The sequence below is a fragment of the Micropterus salmoides genome, unplaced genomic scaffold (assembly GCF_014851395.1).
Source record: "Micropterus salmoides isolate LMB-PRFRI ecotype aquatic unplaced genomic scaffold, ASM1485139v1 Ms_hic_scaffold_2, whole genome shotgun sequence".
In the NCBI taxonomy this organism is placed as follows: domain Eukaryota; kingdom Metazoa; phylum Chordata; class Actinopteri; order Centrarchiformes; family Centrarchidae; genus Micropterus; species Micropterus salmoides.
In genome coordinates this window covers 13,589,908-13,596,360 of record NW_024041150.1, presented here as the reverse complement: position 1 = coordinate 13,596,360, position 6,453 = coordinate 13,589,908, and the positions used below count along the sequence as shown (strand labels likewise).

The 6,453-nt window shown below is 39.6% G+C and overlaps 2 long non-coding RNA genes across 2 annotated transcripts; one reads left to right on the top strand and one right to left on the bottom strand.

The window, feature by feature from the left end:
- Nucleotides 1–2,434: 2,434 nt before the first annotated feature.
- On the bottom strand, nt 2,435–3,216 carry LOC119912219. The gene is made up of 2 exons (XR_005446098.1): nt 3,084–3,216; nt 2,435–2,597 (listed from the first exon to the last, which is right to left on the bottom strand). It is a non-coding gene; the product is annotated as an uncharacterized LOC119912219 (long non-coding RNA).
- Nucleotides 3,217–5,512: 2,296 nt separating this feature from the next.
- LOC119912218 lies at nt 5,513–6,081 on the top strand. The gene is made up of 4 exons (XR_005446097.1): nt 5,513–5,606; nt 5,694–5,744; nt 5,839–5,922; nt 6,032–6,081. It is a non-coding gene; the product is annotated as an uncharacterized LOC119912218 (long non-coding RNA).
- Nucleotides 6,082–6,453: the final 372 nt, after the last annotated feature.

Below are 6,453 nucleotides of genomic sequence, written 5' to 3'. Positions count from 1 at the left end.
TTTGTAAGAAATAAAGTTGAATAAACAAATAAGGTAATTATAACAAAGGTGAATAAGTAAAGGCACTAATTAAAATATATACATTTATGTCTCCTTGTATAATTTAATTACTACCTACATTTATTTATTTACTTTATTTTTTTGTGTATTTAATTGGATGCTTATTTATTTATTGAGCATTTATTTATTTCTGTATTTATTTCTGACTGTGTCAGGATCGGTCCTCCATAGCGGGGTGGGAGAGTTATCAAGCACGTAAAGTTTGGTTCAGATGTGAGCATGTACACTGAAGTTACAACAACTTCCTGTGTCATGGCGAAGACTTGATCTCTGACGCCACGCCACGGACACACCCATTGACGAAAACTCGCAAATAGCACAACTTTTCATCTTCAATGCCTTTAGAAGGCACAGCACAAATTTGAAGTCGGTCGGACTAAATCCCTAGGAGGAGTTCGTTAAAGTACGAAGTGTGTAAATCATCCAAAATTTGACGTAAAATTCAAAATGGCCGACTTCCTGTTGATTTTAGGGCATCGCTCCAAGAGGCTTTTTTGTGCGTCTGGACAAGATACACGTACCACAGAAAATTCGTGCACGTAGGTGAAACGTGCGGCGGGGGCTGCTTCGTTAAAAGTCACTTCCTGTTGCCAGCAGGTGGCGCTATGACTGTCTGTGAATGTCAGCATGTACATGTGTTCAGGGCGGGACTCTCATCCTACATGTACAGTTTGGTCCAGATGTGAGCATGTACACTGAAGTTACAACAACTTCCTGTTTCATTGCGAATCATCAACGCCACGGACACGCCCATTGACGAAAACTCGCAAATAGCACAACTTTTCATCGTCAATGCCTTTAGAAGGCACAGCAGAAATTTGACGTCGATCCGACTAAATCCCTAGGAGGAGTTCGTTAAAGTACGAAGTGTGTAAATCATCCAAAAATGGACATAAAATTCAAAATGGCCGACTTCCTGTTTACTTTAGGCTATGGGTTCTTGAGGCTTTTTTGTGCGTCTTGATACGATACGTGTCCCCAGAAAATTTCGTACATGTAGGTTGAACGTGAACGAGGGGCTAATCATTTCCAATTTTCTAGGTGGCGCTAGCGAGTCATTTTGCCACGCCCATGTGCGAAACTTGTAGAATACGAAATTTTTCACCGGTTCTGACATGTTTGCAAATTTTGGTGAGTTTTCGAGAATGTTTAGGCCATGTCATTTGGGCCTACTTTGCAGAAAAAAAAAAAAAAAAAAAAAAAAAATTCCGAGCAAATTCAATAGGGACCTCGCACGGTCGTGCTCGGGCCCTAAATATAATCCGAGCAAATTCAATAGGGACCTCACACGGTCGTGCTCGGGCCCTAAAAAATATAATCCGAGCAAATTCAATAGGGACCTCGCACGGTCGTGCTCGGGCCCTAAATATATATATATATATATATATATATATATATATATATATATAATCCGAGCAAATTCAATAGGGACCTCACACGGTCGTGCTCGGGCCCTAATAAAAAAAAAAATATATATATATATATATAATCCGAGCAAATTCAATAGGGACCTCACACGGTCGTGCTCGGGCCCTAAAAATAATCCGAGCAAATTCAATAGGGACCTCACACGGTCGTGCTCGGGCCCTAAAAAAATAATCCGAGCAAATTCAATAGGGACCTCACACGGTCTTGCTCGGGCCCTAAATATATATATAATCCGAGCAAATTCAATAGGGACCTCACACGATCGTGCTCGGGCCCTAACTAAAGTTAAAGACTTCAGGACAGAATTAAACTTTTAGCTTCTGAAATCCATATTTAGACCCTCTAATGGAGCTCAGAATTGAGCTGGAGGACTGCTGCTTTACTCCAAACACTTTCACTAAATGAACCTGGACTGTTTGTGAGACCACACACAGTTTAGATCCTGACCTGTAGCTAGCTGGCAAAAATGGCAGTCAGTCAATGGTCAGCACGTTTTACCGACGTCAGTCTCTGATGTTGATTTATCTTCATTTTGCACCATTTTTTAATATAGAAACAATGTTGAAATGATAGCTAACTAAAAATCTACGTGACTTCAATGTTCTTTCAACCAATTTTACTATTGAAACAATGTTGAAATGATAGCCTAACTAACAATCAACGTGACTTCAATAGTATTTCAACCAGCATAACTATTGAAACAACGTTGAAACCATGTTGAATCAACATTCTGCTGTCAACACTAATTTCATGTTGATTCATCATCATTTTGCACCCTTTTTAAATATTGAAACAACATTGAAATCATAGCTAACTAAAAATCAACGTGACTTCAGTGTTATTATAACCAATATTACTATTGAAACAATGCTGAAATGATAGCCTACCTAACAATCAACTTGACAACCAATATTAAACCACAGAAAAGAGACTAAAAGATTAAAAATTTATAAATGACAACGGACAATTTAATCAGTTTATTTATGGAATAAAAAAAATTATTCACTACTCCTGTTCTGCTCTGTCCACCCATCAGGTCTGGGGCATTGGAAGCCATTTTTGTGCTGCCTGGGCAAAGTCAAATACTTCTGTTGGTTCAGTCAGGGCATCTATAACAGAAAACATACAAACAAAACAACTTTCAGTCGTGAAAAGGATGTGAAGATGAACAATGTCAGTCGGGCTGAATTGGCACTATATTATATATATATATATATATATATAACAGTTAACTTACTTGAATTCACTAATGTTACCAATTTGCCAGTTTATTGTAGATGTAGACTGCCTGGCTGTGGTGGAATCCATTGACGTTTATAGTTATTTAAATTGTCAAACATTAAATGCAGTCATAGATTGAATCTGGAGGCTGAAAGTTGTAGAAGACTGAGAATTTATACTAGCGAAGTAACTTATCCTAATACGATGGAGCTTGGATATTGTGCTATTTGTCAGTATAAAATGGTATTGAAACACTTGTATATGTCACGGTTTGGTATGGGTGAGGCAGGTTGGAGGACCCAAATGCATGACGCAAGGCAGGAAGAGGTATAGTACAATGGGGTTTTAATGTAACAAAAAGCGAGCACACTTACAGTTGAGTGGCTGAATACAGAGTCCGAAAACAAAGGTGGTCTAAACAGAGTTCCAAAGGGAGCAGCGTAACAGGGAGACACGGGAGACACGACAGACAACCTCACAGCAACTCCAGGGGACAGCATACAATGACCCGACAAAGACAAGACAGAAACACCAGGTATATATACACATACACACACACACACACACACACACACACACACACACACACACACACACACACACAGGGACTAACGAGCAGGGCGGGAGCAACACAGGTGAAGGACATGAGATTAACGAGGCAGGCAGAGAGAGACAGTGAATAGAGAGACTGACATGCAGGCAGAGTGACAACTGGGAGAACAGACGGAACACAGGTTACTGAACACAAAACAGACCAGAGTGAACACTTAACATGAACTAAGGTACAGGACTGGGAACAAGGACAAAGAACTAAAACGCAGGAACAAGAGCAAGGCAGTGACTAAGAAACAATATAACAAGTAGACTACCAAACCAATATCAAAACAACACAGGACTACGAGCTAGAACACCAGACAAGACATAAACACTAAGGACAAGGAAACAAGAAGAACAGGAAAACAGAAGGACACCAGAAACAAATGGCAAAAACTCATGACAGTATATCGTCTATGACTGCATATAATGTTAGACAATGTCAATAAACGATAAATGTCTACAATATGTGTGTCTATAATTCAATTGCTTTTCAATATCACATAATTTCCCGGTCAACTATAAATAGATGACTTTTCAATCATATTTCCCGGCCAACTATAATTCAATGACTTTCAATCATATTTCCCGGTCAACTATAATTCAATTACTTTTCAATCATATTTCCCGGTCAACTATAATTCAATTACTTTTCAATCATATTTCCCGGTCAACTATATTTCAATTACTTTTCAATCATATTTCCCGGTCAACTATAATTCAATTACTTTTCAATCATATTTCCCGATAAACTATAATTCAATTACTTTTCAATATCATGTAATTTCTGGTCAACTATAAATAGGTGATTTTTCAACATTGTCTTTGTTACCCAGTCAACACAAATCAATGCTTAATCAAGTATAATCGGGGCAACTATAAATCAATATTATTCCAATGTCACGCTCATACATGGTCGTTTTTCATCAGTATTGCAATACTGATTCAACATTTATTTAGGGTTGAGATTTCAATCTCAACCATTCTGATGATTCAGATGGAAAATCAATATTTATTCAATGTAGTCTTGCTATCTGGACCATGTCACATGACATTAAAATCATGCGGAGCAAGGTGGCTGCAGTTGCAGAGTCTGGTGGCAGCAGCTGCTTTCATCTCAAACGCACCTATTTGCATATTGAGGTCATTGTGGTGGGAATGTCATCAAACTTGACATGTTCACTGAGGTTATAACAGCTTCCTGTTTCATGGTGAATCATCACGGGTAAACACTTTTATGTAACCTGCCAGATAGCACAACTTTACACCGTTGATGCCTTTAAATTGAAAATGATTTTCAGAAGAAAGAAAAATTATTCCTACAGTTCCAATAGGGTTCTCACATGTTTCCTGCTCGGGCCCTAATAATACACTTTAGAGAGAAGTATCAAATACATTCCATCAAACTCATTTTTGACAGCTATTTCCGGTCCCACCACCCCCACCGGATGTCTGTATGTAACTGATAAGAGGGGGTGCATCCTGTCCCGCCCCAACCGGAAATATGGCTGTATGTAACTGATAAGAGGGGGTTCATCCTGTCCCACCCCAACCGGAAATATGTCTGTATGTAACTGATAAGAGGGGGTGCATCCTGTCCCGCCCCAACCGGAAATATGGCTGTATGTAACTGATAAGAGGGGGTTCATCCTGTCCCACCCCAACCGGAAATATGTCTGTATGTAACTGATAAGAGGGGGTGCATCCTGTCCCGCCCCAACCGGAAATATGTCTGTATGTAACTGATAAGAGGGTTGCGTACATCCTTCCATTGTGTGTTTTTCATTGATTTAAAGACTTTATTAAGTAATACAACTTGAATGAATTAACTAGGAGGTGTTTGTGACAATAAATTTATCACTAAAAAAGTATAGCAGTGAGTTATAAGTAAAAGGAGGAATCTCCGGGGCCAGCAAAGGATCAGTAGGAGGTTTCTTTGGAATCAAGTCAGTCTTTATTATTAAACAAGTGAAGAATAAATTGAAATAATGACAGCAAAGCAGTAAAATGGTATAACGGTGAGTAAAAATTACCTTCAACAGCATGCAGCAAAATAAGAGAGTGTTCCAAATTACTTTGCTATTGCTTTGTCTTACAAACTTGCCATCATTATCACTCCAAAGCTGTAGCCTAGTCTTAAACTTGTGAGTCTTAAAACTTTAATCCTTCTAGAGTCTGTGTCTCCTCTTCTCTGTCCTCTCTCATTTTTTTTTTTCTTACTTCTATAAGTACCCTACCAGAAATCCTGAGGTCTTCACACTAGTGACCTGAAACCAGAGCGATGACCCTTCAAAGAGAACACGGTACGCATTCAGCCTTTCCTCCGTAACTTAAGAAATAGCAAAAATCGACACTTTGTATTTTCATTCCTGCGTGTTTTCAATTAACAGTTTTTGACTTGATCGACAATGGGCTTCATTCAACCGAATATCAACTTGAAGGTAAGAGGGCCTTCTATGTACTAGAGTGAAATAGAAATGTTCTAAATTTTAAAGTGTACTATCCTGATGTGTATTTTGTATATTGTTTTTACAGATTTGTACTCAGGCGAGGAAATAGGTTCTACAAGGGAGAATGGCATTCCATCAGCGCAGGTTGTAGATCTCACAGGAGAAGTCGGTAAGTAAGGTTACCTTAACTTTTAATCAGTGTGTAGGTTTTATTTATTTATTTACAAACTTTTACGCAGATGTGGTAACAGTACTCTTTTCTTTCATTACACCCGCAGATGGTGCGAGCGATTGTGAACGGTACTTTATGCAGGGTCTCTCCCCTACCTTTTACGAGGAGAACGGTTCGGTTCCGGAATCGGATCAGCCCTCGGCTTCGGTACCGCAAGCGAACACGATGAGCCAGATTTGTCCCCGGAATCACCCGTCGATGATGTAGAGCGCTCCAGTCAGGCCGCAGATGGGAGGTCACGTAACGGATCACCGGTAGAAGCGCCGGGACTGATAGCGGAGGAAATCATTCATCCGGACCCAGCAGAACCGTGTACGCCGCTGAATCAGACTGAGCCTATACCGATCAACGGACCTCGGAAAAGGGAACACCGTAGAAGGCTCATTTCAACCAGCAGTAGCAGTAGTAGAGCAGCAGTAAGTAAATTGTTATAACGCTCTAAAACCATTAACCTAGCAAATATGCAGT